This window comes from Dreissena polymorpha, chromosome 8 (genome assembly GCF_020536995.1).
Source record: "Dreissena polymorpha isolate Duluth1 chromosome 8, UMN_Dpol_1.0, whole genome shotgun sequence".
Taxonomy (NCBI): Eukaryota; Metazoa; Mollusca; class Bivalvia; order Myida; family Dreissenidae; genus Dreissena; species Dreissena polymorpha.
In genome coordinates this window covers 102,446,968-102,470,195 of record NC_068362.1, presented here as the reverse complement: position 1 = coordinate 102,470,195, position 23,228 = coordinate 102,446,968, and the positions used below count along the sequence as shown (strand labels likewise).

At 34.8% G+C, this 23,228-nt stretch overlaps 2 long non-coding RNA genes across 2 annotated transcripts; both read left to right on the top strand.

Moving 5' to 3' along the window:
- The first annotated feature begins 11,507 nt into the window (after positions 1–11,507).
- LOC127843170 (uncharacterized) lies at positions 11,508–13,705 on the top strand. Its single transcript, XR_008032113.1, has 3 exons — positions 11,508–11,605; positions 12,422–12,642; positions 12,956–13,705. It is a non-coding gene; the product is annotated as an uncharacterized LOC127843170 (long non-coding RNA).
- A 2,076-nt stretch (positions 13,706–15,781) lies between these two features.
- On the top strand, positions 15,782–20,231 carry LOC127842577 (uncharacterized). Its single transcript, XR_008031712.1, has 4 exons — positions 15,782–16,017; positions 17,216–17,585; positions 18,076–19,584; positions 19,794–20,231. It is a non-coding gene; the product is annotated as an uncharacterized LOC127842577 (long non-coding RNA).
- Positions 20,232–23,228: the final 2,997 nt, after the last annotated feature.

Here is a 23,228-nt window from a genome sequence, read left to right as displayed (position 1 = left end):
AACATTCGAAATATATTCACTGTTGAACTGTGTCCTACTGTATTCATCATATATTTAAACTGATGTTAATTTAAACCATAATAAATCAAGAGGAAATACGGAAAATTATCGATTATCGGACTTAGTTATATTGGGTTTGAGTAATCTTCAAAATGAAACAACAGTTAATTGCAAAATAAATGGTTGACAAAATACGCGAAACGGTAGTCACCACTTTAAGTCATTTTACTTGGAAACGACGTTAGCGCAAAATGGGTCAAAGTCTCGTTCCCTGCCACAGATATATAATTATGATTGCCCCTATCTTCTGTTTAGCCCATTACATCCGGTATCCGTACAATAAAAAATTCGTTTTTGAATATTAAAATGTATGTGACTATTAGTTCAATTACGTGTTATATGTCACATACTGTATATAATGTAAATTAGTACATGTAGTTTTGTATGTATATCATTATTTAAGAGTGACCTATATGTTGCACATTAGTATATATGGAAATAAAAATATTCGAAAATAAAATTCAACTATTTCGAAACATAATGATAAAGGTCTTTTGATCGAAGACTGAACAGATGGAGTTGGGAGGCTTTGTTACCATTGTGTCTTGTCGTTCATTCTGAACCAAAGGCTATTATTTACGTGGAATGGTGGGGGTAAGTCATAGGGTGTACAAGGTGGCGCATGGTCCGGGGATTATTACTGCATTCGTGGTGGCCACTAACACGCTTTACATGGTCCCAAATATGTCTGTTCTAAAAAAAACAAAACATTTCAAACAAACCCTTAAGTTTCTTTTTTCGACGTCTTGCATTTTCACGAACTTAAGTCTAACCATCTCATATATTTTCTTCTTTTGTACGGGCATGTATGCACACATACAGACGATGAATTAGAACTATTTTTTAAGATGAAGAAAAAAAATGCAATATGTTACGCAGAACATTTAATAAATCAATATTTAAGCAAACGTAAGGAAGCGTTCATTAGTGCTCAGTGCACTTGTAGTTTTAGAATAGTTTAGTTTAAAACTATTTATTTTAGCTCTATGACATAGAAAGCTAAGGCTTATTTATAAAGCTCTCCATGTCGTTTCCTGGGACTAGATCCAGTACTTGGTATCTATGGTGGAGATCTAACGAACACTCCAACAGTGGGGATCGAACTCATGGCCTCCCGGTCGCTAGGCGGACACCATATCCATTACACTACGGCGACCTAATTTTGACGGAAAAAATACGCCACGGCATAATTTTAGAAAAAGTGTTCAATGCTAATAGTACTTAATTGCATTTTATAAGAAAACACAACAACAGCATAGGGTTGGATATAAAAATCAAATGGTGTCTTGCAACTGAATTCAAATTAATAAATAAATAACAACTCAATAAAACCAAATGATCTTTGTATGAATCCTGTGACCGCTTTACTCAGACATGTGCGTACCTAAGAATACAACGTTCATTAATAACGAGTAATTAAATAAACAATACATGATCTATTATATAAGATTTAGAGTGCACATTGTCATATGTATAGGCTTTTAATTTGCAATATGATGTTTAATGCTTCATAAACATGTCATCTTATGTTATTTTACGTCCTGTTGGTTTCCAGTCCTACGCTGTGATTGCAATATAGGTGTGTCCTTTTGATAGCATTTTTGACAGATTTATTATCCATTGAGATTTAGTAGTAAGATGCTTTTATAATATCATTTACTCAAAATTATCTAATAAAAAATATGGAACCCTCATGTGAAAGCTATTTCTATCATTTATTACTTGGTTTGCAATTCTAATAAAAACTTGTATTTAATCTTGAATACATGTTCTAAAGTTTGATAAGTCTACACATAACTTCCTGGTTTCCCAAACGTACACTTGGAATAAAGAAACCAGACCAACTTTCATTAAAATATTCGTTTCTTCAAATTTTCAAACGTTTTATGGCTCCGTCTGTATTATTACGGAATACCGTTAGTGCCATCGTGGTAACACATTAAAAACCAGAGGGCGACAATGCGAAAGTACGATGGCGACAATGCAAGAGTACGATGGCGGCAATGCGATAGTACGATGGCGACAATGCGATAGTACGATGGCGACAATGCGATAGTACGATGGCGACAACGCGATAGTACGATGGCGACAACGCGATAGTACGATGACGATAATGCGACAGTGCGACAATACGATGGCGACAGTGCGATACTGCGATGTCGCCATAATACTTTCGCGTTATCGTACTGTCGTCATCGTATTATCGCATTGTCGCCATCATACTATCGCAATGTCACCGTCGTATTGTCGCACTGTCGTCATCGTATTATCACATTGTCGCCATCGTACTATCGCATTGTCGCATCGTCGCCATCGTACTATTGCACTGTCACCATCGTATTGTCGCACTGTCGTAATCGTATTATCGCACTATCCCATTGTCGAATTGTCGCCATCATACTATCGCACTGTCGCCATCTTATTGTCGCACTGTCGTAATCGTGTTATCGCATTGTCGCCGTCGTACTATCGCGCTATCGTACTGTCGTCATTGTATTATCGCCTTGTCGCCATCGTACTATCGCACTGTCGCCATCGTATTGTCGCACTGCCGTCATCGTACTATCGCACTGTCGCGATCGTACTATCGCACTATTGCATTGTCGCCCTCTGGATTTTAATGTGTAACCACGATGGCCCTGATGGTATTCCGTAGTATTATATACAGTCTTTAAGACCAGATATATTTTTCACAAAATCTTCATCGTCATTGGCGTCGCACTGAAGTGCGGCGACTAGTATGTAATACGTTTTTTTCGCTTATGGGAGGAGAAGTTATTTTACGGATCAATGTGTATATTTCTGTTGTCAGAATATATTGCATAGTGGTGATTTTTGTGTGTAAAGTATTGTACATAAGTACTGCATTTGTGCCTATTACATTTGCTACAACATTTATTGCCAATAATGCAAAGCTAATTGTTTTAATTAATAACTGATCACAGGGACTGGGCAATAATAAAAGATCATAGAGACTGGGCAAATACGCGAACCGGTGAAACTTTCTGGTTTTGTATAAAAACAAAACTTCTTTGTTCCACTATCCTAGCAACCACCTTGTTACTAATAAAGGCGCTATAGAGCGCGAAGCGCGACTCGTATTATTAATTAACGAAGGATTTTACGGGAACACCATTCACACATCCAACGTGCAAAGTAGTGTGAGCGACGTTAACCAATTCGCCGAGCCAAAGCTGCCTAAAACTATGAAAGGCAAAACGGGTCAGCACAACATGGGGCCAACAAACGCAGACATTAGTGCAATGCTTGGCACAATTGACTTGAAACTAAACGACATGGACTCACGATTAAAGACACTCGAAGGGCTGGAGAAAAATTGATAATTTCGATAAGGATCTCAAACAACTATGGGCACACATGGACACAGTAACCAAAGATACCAGGGACAAAGTGGACAGTGTGTAAATAAAATTGACTCTGTAGGCGTTGATATTGACGGAGCTAGAAGAAAGATATCAGACTTGAAAAAGGGCAACATTAAATTACGAGAGGACATGAACTACGTGCAATCCCAAAGCATGCTGAATAACTTCATATTTGGAAACATCCCTGAAGAACCAAATGAAACCCCTATCAAATACGAACAATTAGTGAGAGACTTCATGTCGGAGAAACTCAAACTGTCCAGGGAAGCGGTGGCTGCTATGAAATTCAAAAGGATGCATAGGATGGGCCATAAAAACACAACCGGCAGAGGAACCACCGGAAACGGCGGCGAGGAGAGGCACCGAAGCATTGTTGGCAAATTTTCATTCGTCGGCGACAGAGAGCAAGTTCGCGGAAGTAGCAAGAACTTCCGAGGAACGCCGTTCTATGTTACGGAACAATTCCCACCGGAAGTCGCGGCAAAAAGACGGCGTCTCTTCAGAACAGTTAAAGAGTAAAAGCAGGCGGAAAACGGGCGTGGGTGTCATCTGACACTTTGTACGTTGACGGCAGGCCAATAAAAGACGCGTAGGAGGGACTGGATGGACTTAAGTGTGTAGTCTGGAACTGCAACGGATTGAGCGCAGCCAAACGAGAGGATCCAGATTTCCTTGCCATTATATCACAGTATGACCTAACTATTTTTTTAGAATCATGGACATGTAAAGCAAGCAAACTCGAACTATCAGGATACGATTGCAACAATTTTTATAGGAAATATAGACATAGGCAAGCTAAGCGCAACAGTGGCGGTATATTAGTATATACACGCAATAGCATAACTAGTGGCATATCGGTTGTTAAAAAATTCATGATACAATAATATGGCTTAAACTAGATAAATCGTTTTTTAACAATAAAGAAGGTATATTTATTGCAGCGGTATATATATGGGGTAGTGATTCTCCGATGGCCAACTAGATAGATACGGACCTGTTCGAAAGTCTCGGTAACGATATTAACCATTTCCAATCGTTTGGCACAGTTATGTTTTCTGGGAATTTTAACGCTAGAACAGCATGTAAAAGTGATGCTATTCTTTCCGATGCATATGTTTACGATATTGACCCCGACTTCTATTTAGCTGATAGCACGTAACCAAGATTTTCAATGGACAAGGGAAGTAACTCTCAAGGAAATAGTTTACTTGATTTATGCAAGGCCACGACACTGAAAATCGCTAACGGTAGACTGGGCTCTGATTTAAGCATTGGTAAATATACATGTTTTAATACTCATGGCGCAAGTGTCATCGATTACCTGTTAATAAGTGAACATCATTTTAATACCGTAGATAACTTCGTTGTAAACGATTTTAACAATTTCAGTGATCATGCCCCGTTGTCTTTCAATGTAATATGCAACATGCGAGTTACAGTAGAAGAACCATATATATGCGAGTACGTTAAATGGCGGGATGATGAAAAACAGCATTTCCGAGAGGGATAAATAAACAGGGCTCCGGATTTTAACGATCTAATCCAAAGCCATATCGAACAAAGCGACACAAATACTGACACCATTGTAAACAATTTCACCAATATTGTAAGAGATGTTGCTGACCCATTATTTATTAAGCACGTCGTTAAAAAATATCAACAATTTGAACGACACACTATATCGGATAGCGATAAATGGTTTGATCAAGAATGTAGAGAAGCGAAACGATCATATAAAGATGCATTGTATATATATATAACAACTCACATAGTGATACAGATAGAGTAAAAATGTGTCAATTAAAACGTACTTTTAAATTAATCACAAAAAATAAGCGTAAGGCGTACAATCTCAGACGCTGTAAACAATTCGAGGATCTTAAACGGCACAAACCCAAAGACTTTTGGAACTACTTAAGATCACACAATCCATCAGGTTTTACTAGCAACACGTCACTTAATGACTTTAAGAATCATTTACAGCAAAAGTTTTCAAATGAAAATTTTAATGATAATGCCAACGCAGAAGATTTTAATTCAAACCATGACTTCGAAAATTTTGACAACGTATATGGGGACCTTGATAACCAAATAACGTATAGTGAAGTAATTAAAGCTATTGCCGTCTGAAAGACATGTAAATCACCTGGCGTAGATAAATTGCTTAACGAATATTTTATAGAAGCCTGTGATATTTTGGCGGGTTACATTACAACGATTTTTAACATGATTTTAAATACAGGCGAATTCCCGTTATCTTGGACTGAAGGGATTATAATCACTATACATAAGAAGGGTGATAAATCCGACCCTAGTAATTATAGAGGCATCACCTTATTAAGTCACTTCGCAAAGCTGTTTACATGTGTACTCAACCAGCGAATAACAACATGGTGTAAACAAGAGCACCGCCTTGCGGGTGCAGACCGCTCATCTATTTTCTTTTTAAAGGTGAAGGGACTCTCATTTTCAATCACAAAGGAGGGAGGGGTGGAGTGAAGAGGGGTGTATAGCATGGGAATGTGGACATTTATAACATTATTTTCCAAAAATGGGAAAAAAAATGCTAAAAAAAAAATCGGGGGGGGGGGGGGTTTAACCATGAAAAAAAATGAAATTTGGGGTGGAGGTGGGGTGTGGGATATAGTGTGAGGGTGTGGTGGTCATTTGTGAGATGATCTTAAACAAAAAATTAGGGGGGGGGATTCGGGTGGGGGGAGGGGGGGTGGGGGGATTCTTGGGTGCGATGGTTGGACGGTATTTCAAACATAAAATAAATATTTGTGTTTTTTATCGGTTTCAAAAAAAATAATTTGGGGTGGGGGGGTGGGGGGGGTGGGGTATAGTGTGAGGGTGTGGTGGTCATTTGTGAGATGATCTTAAAAACAAAAAAACAAAAAAAAAGGAGGGGGGATTCGGGGGGGGGGGGGAGGGCACGGGGGATGGTTTGGGTGGAGTCTATTGTGGTATGTAAGGTAAGAGTAGTTTTGTCAAAGTATCAATCAAATCTAATCACAAATAAAGACGTTATGGCAATTTAAGCAAAATTTAATAATTTGACCTTGAGAGTCAAGGTCATTCAAAGGTCAAGGTAAAATTCAACTTGCCAGGTACAGTAACCTCATGATAGCATGAAAGTATTTGAAGTTTGAAAGCAATAGCCTTGATAGTTAAGAAGTAAAGTGGATCGAAACACAAAATTTAACCATATATTCAAAGTTACTAAGTCAAAAAAGGGCCATAATTCCGTAAAAATGACAACCAGAGTTATGCAACTTGTCCTTTTACTGTACCCTTATGATAGTTTGCGAGTGTTCCAAGTATGAAAGCAATATCTATGATACTTTAGGGGTAAAGTGGACCAAAACACAAAACTTAACCAAATTTTCAATTTTCTAAGTATAAAGGGCCCATAATTCTGCCCAAATGCCAGTCAGAGTTACATAACTTTGCATGCACAGTCCCCTTATGATAGTTAATAAGTGTTGCAAGTATGAAAGCAATAGCTTTGATACTGTAGGAATAAAGTGGACCTAAACACAAAACTTAACCAAATTTTCAATTTTCTAAGTATATAAAAAGGGCCCATAATTCTGTCAAAATGCCAGTCAGAGTTACATTACTTTGCCTGCACAGTCCCCTTATGATAGTTAGTAAGTGTTGCAAGTATGAAAGCAATAGCTTTGATACTGTAGGAATAAAATGGACCTAAACACAAAAGTTAACCAAAATTTTCAATTTTCTAAGTATAAAAAGGGCACATAATTCTGTCAAATTGCACGCCAGAGTTATCTAACTTTGCCTGTGCAGTCCTCTTATGATGGTAAGTAAGTGTACCAAGTTTGAATGCAATAGCATTGATACTTTCTGAGAAAAGTGGACCTAAACGCAAAACTTAACCGGACGCCAACGCCGACGCCGACGCAGACGCCGACGCCGACGCCAAGGTGATGACAAAAGCTCATTTTTTTTTCAAAAAATAGATGAGCTAAAAAAACGATGTTATATCTGACGCGCAGTTTGGGTTTAGAAAATGCAGGTCAACAATAGATGCGGTTTTAATACTCCATTCAATTATTCAAAAATATGTTAATATGAATAAACGATTGTATTGTTGTTTCATAGATATGAAACGTTGTTTTGATTCTATATATTTAAATGCACTGTGGTAAAAGTTATACAAGTCCAATTTGGACGGCAAAATGTTGCGCATAATACGCAGTATGTACCAGTCGGTCAAAGCATGTGTTAGACATTGTAACACATATTCGGAGTATTTTTATATAGCAATCGGACTAAGACAGGGGGAGATAACATCGCCGATCCTTTTTTCTCTTTTCGTGGACGATCTTGAAATGTTTTTACAAAATAGACATAATGCTGGAATAAATATACAAGACATATGTTTAATTCTACTTCTGTTTGCAGACGATATGGTTGTCATAGGTGAAACGCCGGAAGACCTACAACAGTCTATCGACCGTTTATATGAATATTGTAATACCTAGGGTTTGCAAGTAAACATTCAATTTTTTTTATATTGTTTTCCGCAAACGCGGAGCTATCAAACGTAATGAGCGGTGGGTATATGGTAACGAAAACATAGACATTGTTAACGATTTTATTTATCTGGATGTAACCCTTAATTATACAGGGAACTTAAATCTCAATACAAATACTTTGCGTGGTAAGGGCTTAAAAGCACTCAACGTATTGTTATCCAACCTGAAAACTTATGATTGTAAACCAAAGGTAGCTTTGCAGTTATTCGATGCTTTTGTATCTTCAAATATTACATACACGTGTGAAATATGGGGTTTCTCAAAGTATAGCGAGTTGGAAAAATTGCACCTTAAATTCTGCAGAGCTGTTCTTGGTGTCAGAAAATCAACCTCAAGTGTAGCCGTTTACGGTGAACATGGTGGATACCCGTTGTATATTAACAGATATGTACGTATCGTAAAATATTGGTTTAAAATAACTAGAAGCGAAAACATTATATTACGATATATTGGAAGATGGTCTAATTGCCGTAAATAATAATACATTGAATTGGTTGGGGAAGGTTAGGGACTTACTATCTAAGTACGGATTTAATTATGTTTGGTCTAAAAACTCACAAATCAACGAGGTTAATTTTTGTCTTTGTTTAAACAAAGAGTTATCGACGAATACTTACAAGAGTGGAATCGAGATGTTAATGATAATAGGGTACCAATTGTATACAAAGCAATTAAAACATCATTCTCGTTCGAACCATATTTAGAGACGATTGTTTCAAGAAATTTAAGACCAGCGATTACGAAAATACGAATCTGTGATCATAACCTGAGAATTAAGACTGGAAGATATGATAGATGAGAACGAAACTTGCGACTCTGCCAATTATGTGACAGTAATGAAATAGAAGATGAATACCACTTTTTGTTGAAATGTTCTAAATTTGCCCAAATTAGAGAAAACTACATTAGAACCTATTATAGAGTCAGACCTAGTATGTTCAAACTCACACTATTATTAACTACAGAAAATAAAAATGAAATGCTAAAGTTAGGAAAATTCATTTCAGAAGCACTCAAGATTCGCAATCGTTATACCAATAATAATGTATTTGTTTTAGAGTTTAAAATGAAAATTGAATACAATATGACATCATGTGAAATGCTATATTTGAACATGTATTGTTTTAGTATATGATGATATAGATGTTGCATTCATATTAATTATATGTATTATCCGGTACTGTTTCGATACCTGATTTTGTGAGTGTGATTCGAATGTAAAATGTGTGCTCCTTCGAAAGTATAATTATTGTTATATTTTGAAATTAAAATTATTTTTATATTTTACTGATTATAGACTATGCCGATGTGTTATGATACAAGTTCAACTATAATTGTGCCGTTGCTTCTTAAATTGTATGTGGTTTGGATGCGCACTGTTATATTCTATGCTCCTTCAAATTACAATTAATGTTTTACCTTAATGATTACAAAAAAGTAAAAAGCATTCATATGTAGCAATATACACTGTTAACATGTGATTTAAAACGAGTTTTGTTCAAGTATCTGTAAAGTTCACCCATAACTATTATATAACATTTCTGCTAAATCCACTTACTATATTCATGTATTTTGTATTATTGTTTTTGTTTAACACTAGAAACTGTTAAGTTTATGTGTAATAAAATTATGTTTTTTTCTGTTCTGTTCTGTTATATAAAGGATTGTTATTTATTGATTAATTAAATAGCTCTTACTTATTTGATAATTCAAAGACGGATTTTCTCTAATACAATTTAAAAATATAAGGTTTAAATTACTGGCATTCGACAAGCAGAACTAGTTACTGATGTTTATATCAACTTTTCTTTATATTATAAATTATAATAATAAATCGGAAACCGTTGAAGTGATTGTATATTAACTCAAAATGACTTAACACCAAAACTAGTGTGGAAACGTCTAAAAATATTGCTTTTCCACTAAAAACACAGTCTTAATTAATTATACCGGTCGGACACGCAAATAACAATCACCAAGCGGAGTTGTCGTACCTTGTTCTCACATGCAATCTCTGTCATCACAAGAAAATCCAACCAGATATGGTAGGATTTTTTTTGTTTGTTTAAGTATTATGTTATGAAATGTTGTATCATTTTCATTTATACGTTGAAAATAGTGTATAAGTTTAGGTTCATGATAATTTTTTTTATATCTAAAATAAGAAAAGTAAAAATTAAAACGGTTACTGTAAGCTATCTACACGTGGTTGGTTATGAAGGCAGGGATATTGGTAGCGGCGATACTTTTCTCTGAGTTAAACACGCGCCGGGAACAATAATTTGGTTGATTTGAAGACTTTTCGCTTTGTTCGCCGGATTTCTTCATCTAATCTAATTGGTCGGGAAGACAAAACAAACATTTTATTATTTTTGGCCTAAAATAAATAAGCCATAACCTTTTTAAATTAAATAGGAGTAAATGTCGCCTCATTAACCATGTGACTGAATATGCACAATAAAACATGCCACTCCAATACAGTTATGTCATTATTTTTTGACGTTCATTGATAGCCGGCCGAAACACATTATAATGATTAATGACATGTCTACAATTATAATGTGTCTACATGCCGAGAGTTTTGTATACAACTTGAGAGTCTTTTATTTAAAACAAGGCAGATACATATTTTTCACGCTTAATTTCTCGATATATTAGTTATTTCCTAAAATTGTCCGCAAAATTACAGAACCGATGCAATATTTTCGTCAAAATAATATCGCAACATTAAACTTGCAAAATTGTTAACGAACAAGACGTTTGTTTGAAAACGTTTACATTTTTATAAACCACAAAGTCATCATTTGGCTAGAAGTATTGTATCAAAATAAACAATATTTTATATTTTCGGCAACTCTTGTGTTCTGAAAACGGATAGAAATAGTGAATTTGCATCATTTTAATAATAATTTAACATGTAGTAATCCATGTCTTAGGTTGTTATTTTTGGCTTATATCATTCAGTTTTTCATATTTTGTCTATATTTTTAGTTTGCTCATATGTTCAATTCCAATTCTTAAGCAATTATGTGCTTTAAAATCGTTTACTTAAAACTTATATTACTAGCAAAGATCTTGTATCGACTCCATGTTATCACATTTTCAAAACGGTATTATGAGGTGTATTGCAAAACAATTCATTCATCATAATGCATTTCATTTCCTCGTAAGTGATTTACAGGAACAGAATACCAAAAAACAAACGGTAAATCATTTCAACGAAGTGACCAATCTTACATATGTGGCAACTCGAAGATGACAAATTAATGGATATGAATATCCATTCATCGGTGTGGTAATTGAAAACATTCATTCGCCCTAATTATTATTGCATTACCTTGGCAATTTGATTGTTCGCTTTTTTCCCAATTTGACAGAAACAATATAAATTACAATGACATTTATTTCGGCCACGAACGTCAGTCAATTATTGTTTACATTTATGTGCCCACTTACTCACGCCAACCCATCGGCATCACTGGTATATAAACAACGCAATCAAACGAGCACTCTTTATTAATAAACGAATTCTTTTTAAGTACACCCAGAAATTTTATTTTGTCCAAATTTGGGGTGCAGCTGGAGTAACCAATCAAGGTAAAATGTTCTTTATCATTACAGATTACTTTTTATATAAACTAAAATTGTTTTCTATCATTGTTTATCTTCTCAAATCACTATAATACATGAGAAGCAAATCGTCATCTTTAAGCAAAGTTTTTACAAGTTTGGTAACTCCCATATGTAAAGCATATTAGTTGACACGAAACAGCGAGTAATTAACTACAAGATGGTCAATGTGTATATAATCAATAATAATTTAAGCGAGATTATACGATTTTGTCAAATATTTATTTATTGATATAAAATGTGTAAACAAACTTATTAAACATATATTTCAATATAAATTAAAATAAAAGTTAAGAAGAACATGTGTCGAAAAATGCGAAATAAGCCAGATATTAAATTCTGAAATCGAAAATGTCTGTACAGTCGAATTCGCCAGCATGTAAATCATGCATGTACGATGTGAATCTAAATTTAGTTTAACGGTTCATTTTAAAATCCTGCAACGATATCTATTCATACGGCACACGAACACTAACTAAAAAAGAAATGCTTCGGTTATTGTAGAAAACATATACGAAATTTCTTCGTCACAATCGGCTCGGGGCGCTAATTTGTGTATGCTGCATTTTATGAAATTCATCTTCAATGTATAATTTTCCTTGCCTTTTTTGTGTTATTGTAACATATTTTATCAATATATTATAATTTAACACATATAAAAAATCGTATGATCTCGCTTTAAATCATGCACATCGATATGACTAGGGTGATATTTAATTCATATACTGAAGTATGATAACAGCTCATCAAAATTTAAGATTTATCTGTGTTATTTAATTCCAGCATCATGTTCAGCCAACTCCTCATCAGGGCATGCCTCCTCTTGGCCATCATGACCGCAGTCACGCACGCTTTCATCATCTACCGGTCGGCCCCAAGCTACCCGCCATATTATGTCCGCCCATCCGTGTACCATACAGGATTCGGTGGTCCCGTAGTCTACTACGGAGATGGTTATGATTCGTATGACTCCTTCAACTTTAATTCGTAACCGGACAGCTGATGTAAGTGTAATGGCTTTGTTTCGTAATGCTTGGCTATCTTATTACATTATTGCTAACCATTTTAATACTAGATATTGGTTATGCTAAAGTGTTCGTGACTGTTTTGCGTTCTTAAAAAACAAAAATAAGTTTTAAAATAATTTATCGAATAATTAATTAATGCACATCACCTTTAGCAAAATATGGTGCTAATACGCACAGTATACACAAGATATATGCATACAAGTAGAGAGACCGCTGATTTACTTTTTGATCTTTCTTTCGTTAAATAGGGTTGAATTAATCCGAATAGTTTAATTTTAATTTATTTCAGGTTTTTGCCATTACTCCAGCCATATGCAGAACAACTGATTCAAATTGTTGCTTCTACAATTATTTGTGCAGACAGAATTGGAATGCTTTAGTTGACATGATAAGTGTACAGAACTCGACTAAATGGGAATCAAATATGTTTGATAGATCTGGACGAATCTCAAGTGTTATCTTAAGACAATATTTTTATTTAATATACCCTATTTTCTGCGTTTTTTTAATTGGTCTTGATAATAAGGCTGTTGCTTTTTTGTGAAACATAAGCATGAATGAATTCTGCATGAACTGATAGCCATGCAAAGGATATATGTTTTACGTGTATATTTGATAGAATTTGTTTGTTTAAAAACTTCAACCAGCGCTCATTCTAAAATATTATTTTTATAAATTGTATCACATTCCATATGAATTGCCATATTTTTTACTGTTTTCGATTTCATAATTTCGAGGTAATTATGAAAAATCACACTGAATAGCACGAATATATTTCTTCCTTGCTTATTATATTTATATATGATTTCCAGTGACGAGTTTTCCTAGTAAATAAGTAAATAATTCAAATAAGCGGTCACACATCCTCTGTTGATATTCATACACGCCTGTTTTTATTAACATGTTTGACACGCGCGATTACGCGTCAACGGGGCTGATGTATCAGGTTGAATATAAACCATTTTATTAACATATTTAATCATCTTATTATCTGCTTGCTAACATGCCATATATTTGTTTTGAACGCATTACTTCCATTGACACTGTTATTTATGTTTCCACGAAATAAATGTTTATTATAAAACTGTCTTCTATCATTTAATGTCGTGGATCGTAAATTGGATCCGGTAAACGCTTGGTAAATGTTGAATGTCAGACAAGCTGTTTCTTGTCCTAGCCTATTTTGAGCAATATTTTTTAATATTTGCTGGTTTTAATATATTATTCAAAATATGTGCATTTAACACTGGTAAATCGAGATACAAAGGAAAAGTGTGAGTAAATCGCCGTCATATGCCAGAATTATTATTTAGTGAGATAAAAGTTCTAAATAAACATTCACAACACAAACTTAACTAATTATTTAAAAACATTGAGCACATTTTTATTCAAAGTTATTTTAACAAATGATCCCTTGTAGGACTATATCAGCGGCGGCTTTCAAAAATGGGTCGTATGACATATGCGTCTAGCGTAGCTCCATATTCGCGAAGTATTGCACGGCTCAATACTGTGCGCTATAAAGACACGCACTATTTCGTGATCGAATTAGCGGACATTATGACTCAGATGCAGACGCATAGAGCTACAACTGGAGAATATGGCATAAGACCCATTTTCGCACGACGCGGCTCTTGTGGTTAAATAGCGGACTGCGAGAATATCTATATACCATTCGGCACTTCGTTTATCAATTTAGTGTGTCATTAAAGTTTTCATCTTAAAGCATTTATCATATTATTTTTTTCAATAATTGTATATTATATGTAAAGAACGACGTTTGCAACGTGTGCATTTCTATAAGGCTTTTACTTTTATGCCGTTGATTAATCGCATCACAGAACCAACTTGAAGATTAAATATTATTATTCAGTCAAACAAATGTGAACGGAACAGATAATACATGTACATTGTATATTGAAATATTAAGGGCATGTACACGAAAGTTGCCATTGACATTGAAACATGAATTTAAATGAGCTTATTAAAATGACACGACTCTCATCCGCCATGAAAATGACATGGGGCTGTCAGCCGCTAACTATAAACAAGGTGTTTAAAGAAGCAGTTCGGACGAATTGACTAAATTATCCCTGATGACCTCATTCGTCATGACGTCATCACAAAAATAGTCGGTAACAAACATCAAAGCGTCAAAGAAAAATAACATTCGTTATGGGTCTTTTATTTAAATAATGTTCATGTTTTGTTCACCAATGTTCCTTGTTTTGTTCTTAAGGATAAAGAAAGAACAGATGTTTTTGTTGCACCACACTTAAGCATATGTCGTTAACGTTTCGTTGTTGAAAAGATACGTGCATGTACCGTAGACTGGGACATTAACAAGCAATGAATAATTGTATCGAATTTTCTGGAATAAGTAGCTGCTGATGTTAGCCGTCTCTACAGCGTTATGTTACACATCGAACATTTGCTACTACGCGTGATTCCAAGAATTGGTTCTCTTTCTATTAAACTTGACAGTCAGAAGTTGTAAAAATGCGTTAAACGCTCTTATTGTTATTGTCAAAGATGCATAGGATCCATTTAAATATGGGCGTTGCTCTGTCAAATGGGGGGGGGGGGGGGGGGTTAACGCATGTGCGTGAAGTGTCGTCCCTGATTAGCCTGTGCATTCCACTTTAACAGCACTTCATTTCAAGGAAGACTCTACTTCACGAAAAATCGAGTTTAGGCCGAAGTGTCGTCTTTGATGAGCCTGTGCAGACTGCAAATGCATTAAACACCCTTTTCATACAGCCCGACCCATATGTTATTGGACAAATTACAGTTGGCTGTATTTAATATTTACAAAACATACACAATATAATAAAAGACCGAATGTTAGTGGTTAATCGTTGATCGAACTATTTAAGCCATAAAGTTTCCTATCACACAGATTCAGTAATCAACACCTTGGTTAATGAGATTCATTGAGCAACCACGATAACACGTTCATTGCTTCCCATTGAATAATACATTGTCCAACAGAATGACGGCGCGTCATTGACGTAAAGCGTTACGTTAGGTCGCCTGCACGTTGACAATCGCAGAAGATATTTCATTCAACATTAGGTAATTTAACAAGGTTGAAGAAACATATGAATTTTGTTTTCAGTCTGATATTTTGTTGAGTTTTCATTTCAAACAATACGGAAATCGCGAAAGGATTAGCTATTTGAACCGTCATGTACATATCGTGTGTACTTTTTAATAGTATGAAGACCTTCGGGACTGTTCTAACGCTCTGTGTTATGTGCGTTTGCGTAAATGGATTTTTATTCGGGCGACAACATCCTCTCTTTGGAAATGATCCGGATATGCTGACTGCCGCCCTACTGTTCGGCCTTGGTAAGAATCTTACAAAAAAATCAGACCGCATGTCAATTCTCAGAAGCCATGGCATGCTTCGATAATGTGAATACAAGTCTGTACTGTTGATGTTAATAAATCTAAATAACTAATAGCCTACATTGTTACACGCACTATTCATATATTTTGTTTTTAAAACATCCGATTATTGTAACATGTCCGTAATAAGCATACAGTTAAGAATGTTAGTTTTGTTTTTCACCCATACCAAGATTTTATGGTTGCTTTTCGCGTCACGGCTTGAAGCAACCGGGCACATACAATACTGGTATACGATTTGTTGTCAAGTATGTTTTCTGTTAAAGTATGCGTATTATAAGTTTTAACAAGTTTTATTTTAACGTCATTCTCTCATTTTTATGCGCATGATATTTTGATAAAGGGGATAAATGTTTGGTGTAACATTGTGTGCGCCTGCAAGATTGTAATATTGTTGAATATAACCTCACTTTTTTGCATTTCACTGCGTTCTTTAGTATATTGTCTGGTTTGTTGTAGCAGAACAGTTTTCTTTGTATGATATGAATACGTATGTAAGTGATAGTAATATAATGACCACTAATATCTTCATATTGCGAAACGTTGTTCAACTATTTCATCACTATTTTTCAATGCACGATTCCGCGCTATAGAAGAATCAATAACTCAATAATAAAACGTCGAGGTGACGGACGCCAATGTTAAGTATAGCAAATATTCATTAGACCGCGTGGGTGATGCCCGTCAATACGTATGTCTGACATCCATGTCATTGTTGAACGAATTAGTGTTTTCTTCCCCTTGACATGACAATTATTTGACTGATGTTCACTAAAATAACATACGTTCTGAAACAATTATTGACATGTGATCATTAGTTTTAGTCATACTAAGTGTCGAGTATCGCATGCGTCATGGTCACATAGGCCTGCTATTAAAATTGGTAATACGTATTTTCGATACTTCCATATTTACGTATTTCAAGTCTTTGAACATTGAACAGGTGTTTTACCTTTTGCCTTGAGTGAATTGCACATCAATCGCTAAAGCTCATGTCGTATACCCGTAAAACACCACTTTATTGTATTCATAAAAAAGAAAACAAGAACATTTATTTCAGTCGGAATGGCCATTCTAGCAACGAATGTTTGAAAATAAATCAAAGTGTTAACTTTAAAGACAAATGTGTTATTTTTAGATGGAAACGAGCTAATGGCCCTGCAGTCTCTTTCGCAGCCGGACGCGCGTGCACGAAGCCAGTTTCAGAGGGACATTTCTGTTCTCTCAATGCTGGGTCTCATTGACGGAGCGGACGCTCCGGACAACAAAGGACCCGGCGCGGCAGGAAGGGGAGGCGGGAAGAACGCGGCTGGTGCAGCGGCCGGCGGTGAAGGTGGTCCTGGTGGTGAAGGCGGTGAAGGCGGTGCCGCAGTTAAGAAAGCGGCGCCTAAAGAACGCGCAAGAGGAGCAGCTAGGGGCGGGGCAGCTCAACCCGCACCAACAACTCCAGCCCCGCCCCGCAGAACCAGACAGCCAAGACACTAATTTAGACCATTTTTTCTTAATAAGTATGTTTAAGTCTGTAGTGCACAATTAATTTAATTATCGATGATAATTTTATAATGTATGCGGTTTCTATCGTAAGCTCTTTTGCTGACATTTCGTTGACACAACATCAACTAAAAATCCAACTGTTTAGACAACATTTTATGTTACTTGTGCAAATTGCTACTAGGATATGTCACGTTTTCCTCAGAAAGGTCGGGGCTTGTGTGGAGCAAATGTATTAAATGTGTGTAGATGACAGCCATGATTCATCATTTGCATAAAGCACGGCCATTTCATCCCTAAATACGACCGCACTTACCTGACTGTAAATTTAACAAAAGTAATAAATAATGAGCTACTGACGCATTTAAAAAATGATATCTTGCGTAATAATGTTATTATAATTGTTAAAGTAATGCATATACATGTATATGTCCATAAAACAACTATCCTGTTATTTATATATAACTTCATGTTCATATATTACTTTCTTTTTTTTATGTTACAAAGGACCATCGAGAAGTAAGAGAGGGATGCATTCGTCAAAATACCTGGGCATGTTTCCTGGTTCAGATGCTTGATATTGGCGTCTTAAAATAACCTGGCAAGATATGATATTATAAGGCGGAAAAGTTGTTGTCTCCACTACCTTCTCAGACAATTAGCGTAGGTAGCTTGGCCAACCTTTTTCGATAGACATTTTTACTATACACGTGCTATTTATGTTGTAGTATTTTTGTCATGTGAATGTTAAGTTTATAACCGTTAATAATATTTTTTTTCAACTCAAAGACAAGGTTTTAATTGTAATTTCATCTTCGAATCTAGTTGACGATTTAAAAAAAAAACAATTTCATCGAAGAGTTAAATAACATGTGGATTTATATATTTTATTTTTATAACTCTCAAAAGAACATCAAATAGTACATTTTAGGCTTACCAAAACATATTGATTAATCCATAAAGTTACAAGGGCTTGTTAATTAACAGTTTGGCGAAATGACAATAACAAAACAATAGTTATCGCTTCAAAAAGCACCATATTTAAACAAAACGCTCCTGACAAAGAAGCATGTTTTAAATGTACGATAGTTAATTTAGAATCATCAATGGAAACCGTTAAACGTTTTAAGCGTTTGTAACTTTTTCCATCGATAGCTAAGCAAAAAAAGTGTTTTGTTAAAATAGAGTTTCAATATCGATTCAGATTCCTAGATCGACTGTAGCGAGTTAACTTTTGTTTCTAAAGGTCTTCGTTTCGATCCCCAAATGCAGACACATTCCATGTTATAGTAATTTCAAACTATTCCAAAATATTACTGTTTTGTTAGTAAATTAATTTAAGTAACTTAAACGTTATTTTATGTGTGTAAAGTAATTTCACCAAATGGTCAGCGCAAGTTAGATAAACAATATGTAAGACAATAAAAACGTTCAAAGTTGTATCCGTGTTGGATAAAAAGATTTGTAATTGTTGTCTTACATGTTAAACAATAGGTATGATATTATTAAGATAAAAATATTCGAATACAATATAATTGTTCAAACAGTTCACTACGTTTTAATACAATGTTATTGTAAGATAGGTGTTGATATTTATTGTTATTCCCTTTCTCAATCAATCCTTTCAATGCTATAATTTGTGAATTTAATATTTGTGTAGTTTATTTAGATAAAATATTTTTCTTACATATTTGTAGGAAATACTAAATTACAGCGCATATGGCTTCTAACACATTTTATGTTTTAATAACATACATAAACATTATTAAATTATTGTGCGTTAATCATAAGTAGAATAAATGTACCAACACAGTATGAACTGTCCGGAATTTTTCAATATGAACATTTAATCATTAATTATTTAATATAATAATTCTATTTTAAATATTGAAAACTCATCATATATATTTAACATTGATTAGTTGAAGTGATATTGATTCTTTAAAAACCGCTTAACAAGGCACACATCAGTATTTACTTTAGTTCCAAAATATTGAAATGATGGTCAGTGCCATGGTTTAACCCTTTGCATGCTGGGAAATTTGTCGTCTGCTAAAATGTCGTCTGCAGAATTTCTAAAATTAGCATTTTCTTCGATTTTTTTCAAAGAATACTATCAGAATAGCAAACAGTTTGGATCCTGATGAGACGCCACGTTCTGTGGCGTCTCATCTGGATCCAAACTGTTTGCAAAGGCCTTTAAAATTCAGCTCCAGCGCTTTAAGGGTTAACATTAACATACTAATTGTAAATAGATACAAAACAAGTGTGAAAGATGTGTTCTGTGTCTGGGCGATCTGTTACCAGTAGCCGAGCCTTCCTCTTTGAAAACGGGGTTAAATGCATGAGCGTAAAGTGTCGTACGAGATATGCCCGTGAAATCCACACAGGCTAATAAGGGACGACACAATCCACATAAATAGATTTTCTCTAAGGAGAGACCTCCTTTAAACGAAAAATACAAAAAAAAACGGAAAATGTCGTCCCATATTAGCCTGTGCAAACTACTCAATCTACTCTGGGGCGACACTTTACGCTCATGCATTAAGCCATACTTTCTTAGAGCTAGGCTGAATTAAATTGGTGTCCGTATACTTATGTGGACACTGTTTGTCTAAACTTTGTTATTTGTTGGTTGTCCATTAAAAGAATATTTATATATATGTATAAACATGGGGTTCTTGTTCAAATTATGTTTCTCATTTTCTTAAAGAACTGATTTGATTCGTTTAACTGAATACACGATATATACACATCGACTACATTACACAGGTTTTGTCTAGGTTATGATGGAAGTTTTCATCGCAGATCTTGACAGCTTGTATAAATTATTTAACTTTGCAGGATGTATTTATTAACCAACTTTCCACTGTACGCGATGTAAAGTTGTTTTAGTTTTCAATCGTTTGCACACGAGCACGAGTTTGATATTATAAATTACGTGTTCAATGATATAAAACATCTATAAGTCCTTATCCACAATATAAAAATGTGTAAATATGTTTGATTTATTTAAACTACATTAATTTGTCTTACTGAAATGCAAATGTTTAATTGTTTATACATAAGTAATTTAGACAATTACTGTGCAGGACTCAAACAAAAGGCTTTTAACTTTGGTTGACATCATCTTACAATCTCATTTGCAGAGTTGACGCTGTTTTCACTTTCTATTTAAAGTAAAACTGCAACTCAATGTTCTTTGACTAAGTATTGATTAATTGTAGTAGTCCTTAAATCTTACAAGAAGTTGACTGGTTATGTGCATACATTATCAAATCCCCGCCGTCGATACTAACCACACACGCCCCGTTAAATAAGGAGGAGGGGTAGGGCAAGCTGACCTTAAAGATTGTCTACTTATACTGTCTGTTATCTGTAATTCTCTTTCATTTTTAAATTTCAATAGGAAAATTACACTGTATATATTTTTCTACAAAACATGTGAGCATCTAGTCTTATAGTGGTGATTAAAAATGTCATGGCACCATTGCCTACAAGGTAAAGGGTCGATATATTCCATGGCACCATTGCCTACAAGGTAAAGTGTCTATATATTCCATGGCACCATTGCCTACAAGGTAAATGGGCTATATATGCCATGATACCATTTCCGACAAGGTAAATGGGCTGTATATTCCATGGCACCATTGCTTACAAGGTAAATGGGCTATATATTCCATGGCACAATTGCCTACAAGGTAAAGGGGCTATATATGCCATGATACCATTGCCTACAAGGTAACGAGGCTATATATGCCATGGCACCATTGCCTACAAGGTAACGAGGCTTTATATGCCATGGCACTATTGCCTACAAGGTAACGAGGCTTTATATGCCATGGCACCATTGCCTACAAGGTAACGAGGCTTTATATGCCATGGCACCATTGCCTACAAGGTAACGAGGCTTTATATGCCATGGCACTATTGCTTACTAGGTAAAGGGGCTGAGTGGGCTGGCGAGCCTAAAACGAATCATAAACAGTTTACGCGGATACTTTTGGGTCCCCTTATCTGACGAAAATCGCCATAAGTACGCATTTACGGCGGAGAATTAAAGGTATTAGACGGCGAACCACTAGGGGCACAAGCAGTTTAGAGGTTTGAAATTGATACATGCATTTATAGCGGCGCTTTAAAAAGGTCGTCGTCGGGATATAGAGGCACAATGTGCACAAATGTTGCTGTTTATACCACTTACCGTAGATCAATACGGCGCATCAATAACAACGCTTTGGGAGCCTTTTTTCAAGTTGCATCCAGTCGGCACATCCATTTTCTACTTAAGGATGGTATATGTCAATCATCGTCGAAAAACGCCCGCAATCACGTTATGAAATTTAACATAGACAAACTATATGATTAAACGTATTAAAAAATAAAACTTAAATTGTAAACATTGAAGTATCCATTATTCAGAAACATCTCCTTTCTCATCTTTGAAACCATCATTTAATTATCCTTGATACATCGATTATGGATTCTTCAATATACTAAATATTGGGAGTAATTTAGCAATAATTAAGAAAATAGTTTACTTTGATATAAATAGTATAATAACGCTGATTATATGAAAGCAGCAAAGCACTAAGGCGATATAAAAAAAGTAGAACATGTAGACAATAAATAAATAGCAAAACATGAAGATATAGACTTAGTATGGAGACCCATAAAGTATTAAAAAACAAAAACACAGACAATATTAATATATTAGGAAAACGCATATACACATTTGCAAAAGAAGGAAACAACTATGATAATAAGATATAAGAACACGTTGGCAATATATAACTTGTCAGAAAGCGCATGCGATATAGAAATAACGTGAACACGCAGCCGAGTTGAAACCACAGACGACAGGCGAGTAAAATGTGAACACTAACAAAAAATAAATAGTATAAAAACGCATCAAATATAAAACAAGACAGAAAACCTATGCGCAATAACATCAACATATGTCGTGAAGACATCAAGGCGATAAAAGATTACATTTATTGCTTAAGTAAGTTAATGTTTGTTGATTATTTATTACCTGCAAAATTACAGACATTTAATTAATTTGTAGATATGTCTTTGAGAAGAAATTATTTTGTAGGAGTTTTTTTAATGACTCTTATCTGTTGCCACTTATTCAAACTATTCGCTAAATAGATTTATTTATGATTAAAAAAAACAAAGCGAATATAAGTGTATGAAAATTTTCCAAAATACAAAAACATTTGTTATTTATAATAAGAAGTAATTTGAACAAACAAAGGAATAATAATTTAACATAGCTTTTTAGTTTTAATAACTTTTAAGTAAAATAAAGGGACGAAAAATTTTAATATGTTATACATATATATTAATATTATTTTAGCCTAAACTTTCTGTAATTTCGATACAATAAGTTATTTATTCATTTTAATAATACATTGCATTATGACATTTCTTGATGTTTCAAGAATTTTGATCAATTTTTATAAAACTCGTATCGCTTCTGTTATTTCTCTGTTCATTTCGTATTCGTACTGCATTCTTTATCTTTATCGCATGCGTTAACTTTTTGCGTTTTTGACAGTTCCCTTTAATAGCAAAACCCCGATGTGGACGTACGGTTCTCTGCGCAACCATCATAGAAATTGAGGGTACTAGTGTATCAACAGTTGAACAGGGAT